This window comes from Drosophila sulfurigaster, chromosome 2L (genome assembly GCF_023558435.1).
Source record: "Drosophila sulfurigaster albostrigata strain 15112-1811.04 chromosome 2L, ASM2355843v2, whole genome shotgun sequence".
In the NCBI taxonomy this organism is placed as follows: domain Eukaryota; kingdom Metazoa; phylum Arthropoda; class Insecta; order Diptera; family Drosophilidae; genus Drosophila; species Drosophila sulfurigaster.
The window spans coordinates 10769884-10786246 of record NC_084881.1 but is presented as its reverse complement, the minus strand read 5'-3'; positions in this window follow the sequence as shown (position 1 = coordinate 10786246).

Sequence of the window (16363 nt, the reverse complement as noted above, 5' to 3'; positions counted from 1 at the left end):
AATCAGCGGCAATTTCACAATTGCAAAATGAAATGAAAGCATTGACGAATATGATGGGTCAGCTAGTCGCAATGCAAAGGCAAAATGCAGAAGCATCAATGACAAACAATCAACAGCAGCAAATCATTGAAGTGGAACCCGAAAATATCAACAATGAAAACAGACATATTGGAAAGGTCATGAGACAAGCATCGGTGAAAGAAATTGCAAACACATTGCCGGAGTTTGATCCAAGTGATGAGAACGCCATTTCCGTAAACCAGTTCATTGATCGAGTCAACAAGGTGGTTGATGCTTATCAATGGGACGAGAAATTTGTATTACTCGCAATATACACACGACTAAAGGGACCAGCCAAGATGTGGCTCGATTCCTCACCTATTCTCCACACGACATGGAATAGTTTTGCGGAAGCTATACAGGGTGAGTTCGGAGCCAGCCCAGACGAAGCAGAAGTGCATTTTACTATGGCAAATGCAACCAGACGATCAAAGGAGACGGTCAAGGAGTACTGTTTCAGGATGTCCGCCCTTGGGGTGCGGTACCAGCTAAGCGAAGCAGCTATTATAAGATATGTAAGATCAGGACTACAGCACCGAGAACTGCAAAACAGTATTGCAGCGATTCACTTCTCGTCAATGAAGCAACTTCGTGATGCAGCGGAATCTTATTTTGTAAACAGAGGTCGACCGAGTACAACAAAAAAAGAATTCTTACCAAAAACCAGCAATTTCGAGCAAAAGCAGGACAGCGATGTAAAATCATCAAAATCAAGGGAAACCCTGAAGTGTTACAACTGCGGAGAGTTGGGACACTTTGCTAATTCGTGCACAAAGGAAAAGAAAAAGCTGCGCTGTAATAAATGCAACAAAGTTCATGAGCCAAACGGAGCTTGTCATTCCGCGAATACAATGCGTTTAGGAGCCACCAATCATGACAAACTTTTCATCAGAAAAATCTTGATAAATTCACACGAGTATAGCGCCTTCATTGATACAGGTAGCCAGGCTAGTATCATGCGCCAATCTGTTGCCAAGAAAATCAACGCTGAACGCCACAAATGTTCTATGCAAATAAGAGGCATTTGCGGGGGTTCATGTATCCTCTCAGAAGCGATCATTGTGGATATGGACATCGAAGGAAAAGTGGTCACAGCCAAAGTATATGTAGCAGACGACGACCTGTTACAGGAGGATTTCCTATTGGGACAAGATGTTATCATTAGCGCTCATCTCACGCTAAGCTTTGAGCCACATGTCACAGAAGTTAAGCGAGCAGTTCATCAGCAGTTAATTCCAATCGGCAGTGCTATAGACAAACTTTTGATCAATTTTCAGAATGATCAGGAAAGAGGCAAAATACGTAATTTGCTGGAAAGGTTCCCCAACGTTTTCTCTACAGGATTGCAAGACATCGGAAAAACAAATTTAGTCCAAGCCCATATAATTGTTGAGAGCGGTCAGACAGTTTCTCAAGCGCCTTATCGAGTTTCCGAGCCAAAGAAGGAAGTAGTTCGCAAAATGGTCGACGAGTTGTTGGAGCAGGATATTATAACGTTATCCACATCAGAGTACACCAGCCCGATAGTGCTCATCAAAAAGCCGAATGGTAGTGATCGAATGTGTGTCGATTACAGACGTCTGAACAAGTTGATCAAGAAGGAAAATTTCCCAGTACCGAACATTGAAGAGCGCCTGCAGGAGGCAAAACGATATAAGTACTTTTCATCCCTGGACCTTAACAGTGGCTATTACCAGATTGAAATAGCCCCAGAGAGCAGGAAATTCACAGCATTTATCACCACCGATGGATTATATGAATTCAAGCGACTTCCATTTGGATTGAAGAACGCACCTGCTGTTTTTAATCGACTAATGGCAGAATTACAGAGGAGAGTGTACAAAGGCGATATGATACACTATATGGATGACATCCTTATTGGTAGCCATACTTTTAGCGAAATGTATGAGAAGCTAGAGCGAGTCCTTAAAGTTTTGCATGAGTGTGGATTGACTTTAAACATGGATAAATGTGAACTATACAAGCAGTCAATCACATTCCTTGGTCACCAAATACATGCAGACGGCATTAGCCCTGGGGATATTAAGACGAATGCCATTAGAATGTTTCCGAAGCCCACTAATGTAACCGATGTGAGAAAGTTCCTGGGTCTCACTGGTTATTTTCGCAAATTCGTTGCTGGATATGCTATAATCTCAGAGCCATTGCGTTTCCTATTGCGCAAGGAACAGAAATTCATGTGGAAGCCAGCACAACAAGATGCATTTGACGAGTTAAAGAGATGCCTGATATCAAACCCAGTAATCACTAGTTACCGTTTAGATGCTGATCATGAACTTCATAAAGATGCCAGTGCCATTGGTTTGGCAGGAGTATTGCTACAACATGAAGAGAACCAGTTAAAGCCAATTGCCTATTTTAGCCGAGCTACTTCCAAACCGGAGAAGAACTTCCACAGTTACGAGCTTGAAGCTTTAGCTGTTGTGGAATCGTTGGAGCGATTTAAATACTACGTATATGGTAAAAAGCTGAAAGTTGTTACAGATTGTAATGCACTGAAAACGTCAATGGAGAAACGAGAGCTTATACCCCGGATTGCTAGATGGTGGTTGCGTATTCAAGAATTTGACATAGACATTGTCCATTGCGCTGGAACACAGATGAGTCATGTGGATGCACTAAGTCGAGCACCATTCGAAGATCATCATGAGATGGATACAGCATGCTTAAAGATCTCAAAAACCATAATTGACGAAGCTGATTGGTTATTTTCTATACAATTGCAGCACGAGAAAATCAGAAAAATTGTTGCCGATATGAAATCAGAGAAGAAATCGGAGACCGACGAATATCTTATAGAACATGACCGTCTCTTCCGAAAGTACAAAGATAAGTTGTTGTGGGTTGTGCCAAAGCCGTTAAGATTTCATATTTTACACGAATGTCATGATAAGGCCGGACATATGAGCACAGACAAGACGATGGCTCGAATTCTGAATTTGTTTTGGTTCCCTCGAATGCGTAATTTTGTTAAGAGCTATATAAAAGCATGCGTAGGCTGCGCACTTTACAAAATACCAGGTGGAAGACAGGAAGGTCAGTACCACTATAATCCCATCAATCCGATTCCCTTTTCCACCATACACATGGATCACCTAGGACCTTTTCCTAAAAGTTCTAAACGAAATGAGCATATTCTTGTAATCGTCGATGCCTTCACAAAATTCACCATAGTACGAGCGGTGAAGAGTACCGCAACTAAACACGTCCTGGATATACTGCAAGATGTAACAAGCTATTTGGGAATGCCAGAGAGAATCGTAACAGATCGTGGAACAGCCTTTACATCGAAAGATTTTGAAAAGTACTGCAAGTCAAACAACGTAAAGCACATACTTAATGCTGTTAGGACACCACGAGCCAATGGTCATGCAGAGCGAGCGAACCGAATTATATTGTCTATGTTATTGCCTTCTAATGAAAATGAGAAGCGATGGGACGAGAACATGCGAACAATTCAGTGGAGCATTAATACAATGGTAAAAAGTACAACTAAATGTTCCCCATTCCAGCTCCTTTATGGTTATGAGCCTCGAGATATTCTCAAAAATACATTGACGAACGTAATCCAAGGTCATGACCAAACGATGTTATCAGATGCAGAGTTAAACAAACTCAGAAGAGATGCTGCGACTACAGTCAACGATCATCGAGCCGCTGCGAAGAAGCGCTACGATGCCACACATTCCACACCAACAGTATACAAACTAGATGATCTTATTTTGGTCGAGAATGAGCCGTTTAGCACGGGTACCTCCCGAAAATTGGAGCCTCGATATAAAGGTCCTTTATTATCACCAAAGTGCTGCCAAATGACAGATATCTAGTCGAAGATCTGCCACATGCTCAACGAAAGCAGAAACATTACAAATCTGTCTATTCGTCTGACAAGATGAAGCGCTGGTGCGAGTTGCCATCGGATGAGCCAGATGACGATGAGGATTTGGAGTATGAACCACCCCCCGAATCTTGCGAGGACGCGTCGATTTGTCAGGAGAGGCCGACTGTGAACAACGGACAAATTAGCCAGTGTTCATAAGCCCTGAGTTATCGGTATCGATACTGCTTGCAGTATTGGTATCGCGATATTTACTAAAAATACTTAAATAAGTATCGATAATCAATATGAGTAGTTGTAAGCACGCACTCGAGCAAGAAGCAAGTTGCCTGAGAATATTATAATTTTAAAATGTTAAAACACATCAACTCAATTATCCAAATAAACCTACAAATACACTCGAAGGCCTATTAATTCCTCTCAAACCCCCTCTCACAATATATTCATAGAAAGGGTATTAGATTCCATTCGCATATCTAATTTTCAATAGAATTTAAGCTTTTCATAAATAGCCTCAAGTTTTCACAAATTTTACATATTTGTGAGGCTTATTGCAATATTTTGATAAAGGCTCAAAATGCTAATCCCCATCTATGTATGTAAGTTATAGTTTTAAATGGATTTCGGTATTTTGATAATAAATTATTAAATGACATATTATTTTGTCAGCGTTTGATGCATAATTTAGTGAATGAAAATTCACAAAATATCTAAATTGGCTTGCTTAATTAATCTGAGCTTTAGGGAACTGTTGCTCGCTTGGTTCGATGTACAATCCATGCATGGTATTACGTTACTAAAATGTTTTGATTTGCGAGGCCTCTAACTTCAAGCGTTCAGTTGAAAGGGACATTTTGCAGTTGCAAGGGAAATTTTTTAGTGGTGAATTAACGGCTGCTTGTAACTGCCATTAGTGAAGAGGTAATTATAATATATCAAATGTTTTTAAAAAATAATTATATGTAGTATTGACATATAAAAATTGATTATATTTTGCGTGCCGCGTTTCTGATTTTCTAAAGAGAAAGCATCAAGTTTGATTCAAAAGCTGCTTGCATTCAATTTTAAATGAGATTTTATAATTTTATGAGTCACTGGATATACTCGCATGTAGTAAAATCAAGCCGCGACCCTGCATTAACATGCCAATTATTTAGGCAAATGTTTGACAATACAAATACGTGGCGTATACGTAATTTGACTTGAGCTAAAAACTGCAAATCGAATGCGTGACACAGCTGCGTCTTTTCTCAAAGTGAGTCAAATTAACAATTTCATAAAATAAGAAGGGAAATATGTTTATACGAAATAAGCGAGCATTCACGGACACACACACATATGACACGACACACACAGATGCGAAGAAATGCCGAAGCTCCAAATGGGCCGCCAATGCGAAGACATTGAAAATGGGAAAATGAACGCCTCCCAGGACATGCGATAGGCTGTTGCTGCTAAATAATAAATAAATACTCGACGTTCACACATACACACTGAGGAGGACAGACAGACAGACAGTTTCTATGTAATGCGCAGAGAGGCGCCGCTAAGTATGCTATAGAAAACGTGGCATCGAAAATTTCGCCGTTAAATGTTTGACGTGACGTTATGCTCTTGTGAATGACAAGTGAATCGAGTAACTTCTTGTCTCAATTTTATTTAACGTTTATTACCAGCTACCTCATAGGCCAATATCCAATTTCCAATCGTAATTTTATGGGCTGGTGTATTTGCTTTAAATATACATATCGGCCATGTATACAAGAAGTTGAGGTAGCTTCCGCTTACATACGCGTATTTTCCTACTTGGCGACTGCGCATATTTCCTTGCATTTCTTTTACTCCCAACAATTTTTCGTTTCTTTTATTTTGTGTTATTTTTTCGCTCCTTTGCTGCCGCTTCCTTATGCTCATTCTTATGTTTTGCCACCTGGTCTGAAGGGTCGTTATCTTTCAATTGGGGCGTGTGTTGGATTTGCGGAAAACTCACCACACTTTTTTTTTGTTGAACAGCCTAATTACGAGGTTAGCCGCAATAAATAGCTTCTCACTGACGCTCGTTTATTGGTCCCAAAGCATTCGGTAATTGTTAAGAAAAATGTCAATTTTTGTTTATAGAGTTAACGCTTTTAATTGTTGTTTATTTTTCGATTGTTTGTTTGATGTTTGTATAGAGCGGTGGAAGCTTAAGTTATTTCACTAAAATTAGGGGGTGCTATTAGGGGTGCTCAATAAAAACTTTATATTTTTAAGTTTATCTTTTGGTAGGAAATTGAAAAATAGAAATTGAAAACAAAATCTCAATCGATTTGTTGAAGATATATAATTAGTTCAAATGGTAATTATGCTGACCTACAATTTGAAGATGGTTGTGATACATTTAGAGTGCTCTCATTCAAATTAGAATGCTGTCAAAGGCATTTGGTAGTTATTGAATTCACGCACATTTATTAAACAGATTGAAGCACCCTATACTACTTGTATATGTTGGGATACTTATATGACTTCCCTTTTGCCGCAGTTATTGTGTGGACTCGACTCGCACTGTATTTTACATGCTCGTCATGCACGTACATTGCGTTCTTAGTTACCATTATGCTGGCATCTATGATTAACATGGCTATAATAGTCACTAAGTGCATGCTTTTGACTTTGCTGAATACGTTTCAAAGTCATTAGACGTCACACATACATATAGACATGCATACTTCGATGATGGGATTGCAGCCCTTGCTGCGGTCATTATGCGGTTGGTTATTTGCAACATTTTCGTGGCTCAAGTGCTTATTTGTTTGGCATGAAGCGAGAGCGCCTTTAACTATGCAGTTACAGTAGTCACTGTTTTCCACTCTTCAAGTTGGCCGCTTTTTTCATTAGAAGCACTTAAAAATCGACACGGTACACAGTTATTTGTTATTTACCTTTTGCCAAATTGCTTACTTCAAGCCTTATTCTGCATTGCAGTTTTCAATCAGCCTAATGACAGAGACAGACAGCGAGTTAGTTAGTTAGAGAGAGACAGATAGAGAGAAAGAGAGAGAGAAAGCGAATTGGAGTGCAATTTGCTTTTTAATTAAAAAAAAATAAGTAGCCGAAAAGTAGACACTCGAAAAACTATTCGCAATACACTTGAACAAACAAAAAAGATAAACAGACCATAATAACAATAATAAACAAGTTGCCACTTCATTTCGAATGGTCCAACGACGCCCTGATAACTACTTACTGCCAATATGAAAATCCTCCACAAAACGTAATGCCAACTCTTGTCCAAAAGATAAACAGCAGCAACAGCAAAGAGTATAAGAAAGCAAAGATAGACGGTAATCAGTATTTATGGCAGACTTTTTGCTTTGGTCAGTTACCAAAATAAAATTGTGAGAGCATTTTGGAGCAGTATTAGCGATCGACAACAAATTACCATTAACAATAATTATAATAGTTTTAATGATAAGAAATTAAGTTTAAGTGGAAATATTAATACATACAAATAAAATCCTAGAGTCATTAAGCCATAGTGGAAAAAAGAAATGCTGGTCTTTCTTTGAATTTTTTTTCTTAAGCAAATAATATATTTATAAAATGCAATGCATTTTTAAAGTGTATTGCCAAGTCACTGTGGCAAAAAGGCATTCTTGTTTTTCGTTGGAATTTTCTTTTTTAAGCAAATAATTTCATATTTTTATGCTTAAGCGTTTATTTGCTTAGCGGCTGGATGCGATGTAATCTGGCAAATGTACTCGCTGTATTGCAACAGTCTCTGCGACTAGCTCTAGAATCAGCCGAAGCAGCAACTTCTCCACTCGAGCTAATGACACTTTATGTGGCCAGGCTGAAGTGGCTCATCGGGTTCGAATGGAGTTGCAGGACCATTCTGGTTTTGGGTGTTTGTGGAATATGCTTCACGCTCCTTCTGTCTTCTGTCTGTGTGTGTGTGTGTGTGTGTGTGTTTGGGGCAAGTTTTAGAGCGAAAGGCGTAACCTGCAATGGAGCCAAGCATTCGTGGTAAGAGGCTGAAATTTAGTTGAGGGGTTTTTCTCTTGGTTTATGCATATACTACAAGTATGCTTTAGAGTGTGCCTGTGTGAGTGTGTAGTACCTACTTGGTCAAGTGATTTAGCTTGTGATTATATTGAGTGCAGCAGCTTGAGCTGACTGTTCGTCGAGGCTTCAATTGCCATGTCCTGTGCGGTTACTTTGCGGTTTTTCGGTGAATGCCTTAAGCACATCGTGTCCTTTACAAATCTCCACTAGGACCGCAAAGATGATATTATTGATTAACTACAATATTTTAATCAATTTCAGCAAATTATTTAGGGTACAAAGTGCAGCCACAGATATTCAACTATTTACCTAAATATTTAGGTATAAATTTAATTTAGCCCTTTATTTATTTTTTATTTTAGGTTTATTTCTTTAGCTTCCGAAATTATTTAATTTTTGTTTATATTGTTTGCTATTAATAATCAAAAAATGTTCATATAAAAGCTTAGATTTTGGAGATGTTAAGAGATAGAATTTTAATTTGCTTTTTTTACAGCACTTGTCCCCTCAAATCGAAAAGCAATCGTAATTTTGAAGCTAGAATAACGATTTTTGAATACATAATTACGAGTATAACTACAGTCTTTTTATTTTTGAAGATATTTAAGAAATAATTTTTAAATGCAAAGTTGGATCTTAGCTGCCCTGTTTGACAATATGGATATATATGGATTTATCAAATTTAGAATTTGGTATATTTTAGTATTTTTTCAGTATATTAATTATTTATTATTATTATTTTTTTTTAAATGTCTCAATAAACATTAAGAAAGCTTACTAGAAACAAATTTGACTGAACTTTTGCAGTAATCGGCAGAGGTTGTTAACAAACTTGAAGTGGTTAATATTATTTTTGTGATTTTTAATATATTTTTTACTATCTGTATATTTTAACAGAATAAAATATATTTAAAGTTTATTACTTAGAAACTCATTTGTATTTTTTTGTAATATACAAAATGTTAGAAAAAACAAATTTGACCTTATCTTAAGTTTTCCAATAATCTGCAGGTTGTAAACAAATTTAAAGTGCAATTAATTACATGTGAAGTGCCTTAAAGTGGGCGGGGAGCGGCTGCTTTTACGATTTTAAACGCTTCCGTCGAACAATGCAGCTGGGAAATAAATTAAAAAATTTAGTAAGCCATTTGTTGTTGCTGTTGTTGTTGTTGTTGTCCGTGGCTGTCTGGTGGCCGCACATAAAACTTACTCGTACTGTTGCCTGTCTGTCCGTTGTCTGTCTCGCTGAAGGTAATAAACAAAAAAATTTACGCGTTGCTAACATGCAACTTGTGGCGCTTGCAACTTGACTCAAGGTTTTCTTCAAGCGATTGCACATCGTTCGGCTGCTTATAGAATCAGCGGTGGCTTACATGTGTGGCATGATTGTGGGGGGAGTGGAAAGAAGGCGAAAGAACTAATGCAATTTGCGGTGCGCATAAAACTTGCAGCTGGCATTTCTATAGAGGTTATGCCCAACAATTCCATGTTATTGTTTCTCTCGAGCAACTTTGTAATTGAAATCAAAGTGTGCAAACTGAGAGTAAAATCAAAACCTAATGTGCCACACATGAACACTTTCCCTCAGTCTCCCCTCGTGTACATTTGATGCTGCTTCTAACCCATCTGCAATATATGTTGTACTCGTATATTTGAACATAGTATATTTTGATTAAACCTCGAACACAATTAAACAATCTGTAACTGGAAACTGTGGGCGAATTGCTTGAATGTGTGTGGCAAGTGTTTGATTTTGATTTGGCTTACATTTCACATGATTGCATTCCGTTCTAAGTGAACATGTGTAAGTGTTTGAGTTTGTGTGTAAGTACGTGTGAATGGCCAAAGTTTGAGGAAAAGTTTTTCAAAGTACTTCCCCCAGCAAGACAATGAAAGGTAATATTTAATGGATAGTCCATAAATTGGAGCCATAAATTAAAGTTTAGTTGTTCTATAACTAGACCTAAGTAAATAAATAATAATAATAACCATCTTAAATGCGGTAAATTTTAGAGTAATTAAAAGTCGCTGTGGAATGGGTGAAATTTCAAAATGATAGTCCCGAAGTTAGTTAAACTATATTTAATAGAAATAAAAAAGGTATCTTTAAACTTCCATGTATACTAATTTAATTTAATTCCCTTCTTTTTGTAATAAATTAGGTGTAATTTATTTGCAATTAAGTTGGTGCAACTGTCATAGCTAAATCATTATTGCTTAACCATACTTACCACTAGTAAATCTTTATGTTAAATGAACTTTGTGCCACACATCTCAAATGGAGCGGTAAACAGCTTTTCAGCTTCGATTTGCCTGCTAATTTACCACAATAGGCTTATGGATCTAGCACTAAGAATCAGCCACAATAGGCTTATTGCTCTAGAGCTAAGTCTCTTGGTTTGCATAAGCTTCAACAATTACTTCCATGTGTGAATGTGTGTGCAGCAACTGGGTGGCAGCAACTGATGATGCATCATGATGCAACAAAATCAACGCTTTCAAAGGCATCAGCATTAAATATTGATTGAACAATATCGTCTTTGGCCATGATGAATGAGTGCCCACTCAGACGGACTTAGGGTCCGTTGAGATTCTTAAGCATTGAAGTGCATTTTGTCATAATATTTGTTATTGCGTCTGCAAGTATGCAGTCATGTTGTTGCATACAAGTCGAGAATATAAATTGATAAATTACAAAATTATTAATTAAAGCTGGAAGGAGACAAGCTCATCCCTGACCTCTTCACTGCAAATTATGTCACAATATTAAGATATTCATAATTTCCACATACCGCACACAATAAATCTTTTGTGTGTGTGGGTGAGTGTGTGTGTATATGTGTTAGTTTTCGGCAGTAGCAGCAGCAGCACCCGCTTAAGTTCATGTCATTTGTCATATTTGAATTTTACACTTCCTTCCGGTGCGTCTCTTGGAATTGCAATTTGCTGCACAGCCGCCGGCTACAATTGCCCTGTCTGCCATGCTTCCCCTACTCTACCCCTTCCCTTACCTAGCCACCGCCTCTAATCACTCCGCCTACTTGAGCAGCAGCCGTTATAATTAACCAAAGTTGTGCCGTGGCCTCAGCTATGCATCGACCCAGCCTCATACCGAATTTGCAGTCTGACTAAACCAAAACTCTTCGCATGACAAATGTCTTCAATTGCAGTTCCTGTGTATCTGCGGGTTGCATCTCAACGGCATGCACTTCGCTTAAGATACACAGATACAAAATGGCACACCAAGCTTATGTAAATGCCGTTCACATCGTCCTCGTCCTCGTCGTCGTTGTTGACGTTGTAGATGGCCTCAATGACCTCCTGATTCTCGCTCTCTCTCTCTGAGGCTATTTTAGATAAATTCCTGTGATTATATTTTGCTCAATTGCACGTGCCTGCACACGCATGTATGGATATCTAAATGTATCTATCCATCTACGCATATGTTTGAATATTTGTGTCTGTGTGTGCGATTGAATGTAAATGTGTGTGTGCGTGTGCGGTATTTTGGCAAATTGATTTGAGATTTACCATTAAGATGATTTCCATGCATTTTGAATTTTGTTACGCAAATTATTTTCATATAAATTATACATATTCTAATGAATATAAAATTAATTAATGCCGCACACAGAGAGGCCATATGGAGTTACTATATTTCGAAATCGATGAGGCGTATATTCGGCGGCAACTATAATTTGATTTGTGATTGACATTTGTATACCCTACAGTCTATAATTATTGACTACACTTTAAAGCAAGAAAACTTAAGAAATTAAAGGTGAGGCAATTGTATGGCATAAATTACTATTCTGAGAAGTATTTGTAGCTAAATTGTTCATAATTAAATTTAAGAGAGTATCTTCTTTTTACATAAAACACTCAAATTAATTTACATGTGAAAATTTCATTAACAATCATAAGAACAGTTGCACTAATGAAATTTAGTGCAAAATGTCATTTTAAATGAAATTGATGTGCAACAGATTAGGAATAATAGATACAATTTACGTTTTTATTTCGGTGATTAATGGGTATATATTTAATTGAAAAAAAATGTTGATGTGCAATAATAATTTAATAAATTATATGCGTTAATGTTATCTTAGAATTTTAAAAATATATATTATTATTGTTTAAGCCAGCTAGATGACTTTCTCTAAAAACAATTTGAAATTAATTGAATTAACCAATTTAAGTAGATTTTAAATTTTATTGATTGTGCACTGTCGAATCTGACTACTGAATCTAAGCTTTAAGTGATCTCAAAGCGACCGCAAGCCTTTAATTGAGTTGCCCGTCAATTGAGCACCTCAACTTTGGCTTTGCCCTCGAACACAATCGAAATGAGCACGTTTCGAGTTGCCTGTTGGTTGCTTTGAACACATTGCGGTTACACGCACACACGCACTCACACATACATGGGTCAGTCAGTAGAAGTAGCATTGAAATGAATAGTAATCCCTGGCGCGCCTAAATGCAGACTACAGAGCAGAGACAAAAACAAACACAAACGCAGATTACAAAGCAAACTCGCAACACGATAACAATAAAAAAAAAAACAAAAAAAAGACGTGGGATGGCAAAAAAACAATCGGAATGCAAAGAAAACGAAAAAGAAAACTAAAGTCGGAACAGCTCTAAAAACAATTTGACATTTGGCCAACAAGCAGGAGGCAAAACAGAAGAAAAAAAAAGGAAGAGAAACGAAACTCATAGCGACGACCTCGTGACGGTGACCATAAAAAATTAGTGGGTCTGCCAGGCGAGCAGCTCACGTTATCAGCAACGCCATCAATTGACGACCCGACGACCTGACGACCTGGCCAGTTGACAATCTGACGGACGCTGTCAACGCCCAGCACACAAAAACCAAAAACAAAACGAAAGCAACAAACAACGTGGCCAAAGCACAAAGCGTTGGAGTCAAATGCACAACGCCTATAAGTTGGAAACGAAATCAAATGAAAGCCCTGGCTGGCAACTGGACAAGCTTCGTGTTGGGTAATGCAAAGCGATAATAATACGTGACCAGTCTGGTCACAGTGTTCAGACACAGTTGTCAGTACTCAGCATTCATTCGGTACTCACTACTAAATGGGGTATTCGTCTGCTTAAAGCCAAAGTCCAGTTTAAACCAAAACTGAGAGAGAACTACGCTTTAGTTGAAAATAGACAAAAATGCTTTATGTAGCTGTATCTCTGAGAAATAAAAAATTTTTTTTCTGTGCTCTTACAAATTGATGTGAATTTCTTCACATGTTGCAGCAGCAACTATGCCACACACACACACACTCACATACACACCCTCACACACGCAACCTAACCGAAACGCCATTCATCATCATCGGCAACTGAATATTTTATTTGGTTTTTTTCCTTTTTGGGTTGCCTTGTGGAGATATTAGATACGAGTATCCACACTTTTGCTCAGCATGGTAAGCGGCGAACAGGATAAAAGATACACTCCTCTTGGTGCGAGCTTGTGTGTGGGAAAATAAGTTTTCAAGTTACAGCCTAAGGCTAGCTGGATCAACTTTTGGCCAAGCTAGCTTGCAAAACTGAAGCACAGTGGTTTAAAATCGGTTAAACACTAATATATATGTAGTATCATGCAGATAATAAAATAGGAAATTATCGACGATGACTTACTTGATTGAAAAGTAATTTATAGGTCTTCAATTAAGAACTTTTCGGTTATAAAAAAATCTTGAAACAAGATTTCTAGTTTGATGAGTTCTTAAATCAAGATTTCTTTCTTCGGTCATCGTTTTGTGATGTACATATCTTTTAGATCGAAAAGCCTTCAAATTCGACAATTTTGTTCTTGTTTCCTAAATCAAGACTTTTATGTTTTAATTCCCTTTCTCTTAAAACAGAGGCTATATTCTGGTAGGCGTTGTTCCTTAGTTCAAACTCTAGATGGTTTTTATCTAAAGGGTGAATGTTATAAAATTGTTAATTATTACACAACTAATTTTCGTTTTAATTTTTAACAACCTAAATTTACGAATTTAGGAATTTTCCATTTTTGGTTAAAGATTATTCTTGAATTTCATGATGGCAATTCTATAATTTTTGTCTTCGTTTAAGAATTTACCTTCCGCGTCGAATATTGACATCATATAATCATGATTTGTGTGTAAAATTAAATTTTTTTCACATATATAATTTGAATAATCTTTACAAATTACTTTTGTGACACTGTGCCACAGCAGGTTAGCCAACTAAGACTTATGGCGGTTGTAATACGAAGAGTACAACAGTTTTTGTGTAAAAATATTGCCTAAGTGAAAAAGTTTTCACATATGATTTATTTATTTGATTTGTAGTCATGCCAAGCCATACACAAGGCATCAGCCACCTTTTCATTCGTCTCTTCCCTAGAAGTTTTTTCTGTGCTGACCAAGTTGTTCAGTAGCTTATCGGTTACAGTGTTGGTCAAGTTTATTAGTGATTAGTTATAGAGTTTCAGTTCACTGAATTGATAGACTGATTGATTGATTGATAAAGCGCTTACCTGTGCGACCTGCGTGTGTCTCACAAAATTCAATTAGAGAATGAATTAGTATGATAGCATATGTGAGTTCTTTTTTGGCGGTGTGGTATTATGATATAAATCAGAATCTCAGTGGAGCACTCCCTGAAGCGTGCCACAATTCATAATATTTGCGACTTATTTAAAGTCATGACACTCGCAAAAAGCTGACAAATTTTATTTCCGCTCGAGTCACGCACCGGGGAACAAGTCACTGAGCTGGCGACCCACTTGCTTACATTGCCAAGAATGGGGATGGGGATGGAGATGGGGATAGAAAAGGTTTTCTGGTATGACTACCAACAACATTTATGCGAATTGTCTTTTGTGCGCTTCATTTCGCATAAACAAATCTCGGGCGTTGTATATTTATACCGGAAACGTGCAAATAACGCCCTAGGGACTAGGCAAAGTAGAGTTCTCAACGTTCTCCACATGCTCCACGTTCGTCTGGCCTGGTGTCGCCATTGTTGTGGCCACCGCCACCTGCGCCGCTCTCACTTCTTTTTGCCCTCCACTTTTTGTTTTCTTCATTTTTTTCATCAACTAACTACGTTGCGAAAAAAATTTACTTGACGTTTCCGTTGCAGTAAAAACACATGGCCGAAATACAAACAAACAAAAGCAGCCACATCGCAATTGTATCTTATGACACACCGAAGCAGTGATGCACTTCCCTAGACAGTAAAAAGGAAAAAAATTCAATAAAAATGTATTAATATAATATATGGCAATATTTATTTACTTTTAACTTGTATTAAATGATAATATTTAAAGTTTTTTAAGCTATAAATCATTTCGCTACTTGAATGTATTAAATAATTTTTTTTGCTCTGTATAAAACAAATTTGTAACATCTATTTAGTTAAATTAATTAAAACTTTGCTTAACAACAAAAACTATTTAGTATATTAAAAGTTTGCTTGTACTTTTTAATTTGTTGTTTTGTTTTTATTTTAAGTTTATTGAGTAATTGCACCTGTAATGACAATATAGTAAGAACACATTATAAAGAAGCTTATTCAGGGCGAACCTATTATATCATGAGAAGGTATGTTAGTTTAACTAAGATACATACAATCAATTATATTTTGTCTTATTTTAGAATATAATTAATATCTTTTATCAGTAACAAAAAACCATTATGAGGTAGCAAATCATTCACAAAAATATTGATAGTCGCCATAAGTGTAAAAAAAACAGTTTCTGTATTTCTATAGTCTACTTTTGGGCTCGCCTGGCCATGTGCAACTGTATGAGTGGCAGCTCAGTGCGGCTGGTTGGTTTGGCTTTTGTGTGCGCCTATTGTCAAATTGAATTGTAATAGACACGTTTTGCCACAACGAATGTAAATGTGTGTATGCTTGTGTGCTTCTCACTGCTTGACACTTTATATTTACAGCTGCGCTCGGCACGCTCGACCAGCCCCAAAGTTCCCTGTCCCCGTCCCCGTCCCCGCCTCAATCGTAGCTCTAGTTGGTGTCCCTGGTTTCATAGTCAGTCCGTAGTCTCTGTAGTCGGCTTAATTTTATGCATACGAAACGTATGCGGCGTCTTTCGCGCGCATAAAAAAATTTTATTGCATACATTTAGGCAGCTGCAGAGCTACTGTCTGTCGACTGCCGTCTGTTGTTTGTTGTCTGTCGTCGTCGACTGACTCTGGGTGGCCCTGAGCACACAGCTCCTGGGTTGCCTTCATATTTGCATTTTCTTATTTAAATGTCGACTTTTAAATGACGACAAATTGTTTTGACGTTGTGTCGCTTTTTGATTTAAAAAACAAAACGAAACGAAAAAAAAAATAAGAGAAATGCAAAGGCGAAGCAGTTGAAAGGCCCAGCGGTACGTAAGTGTGAGTGCGA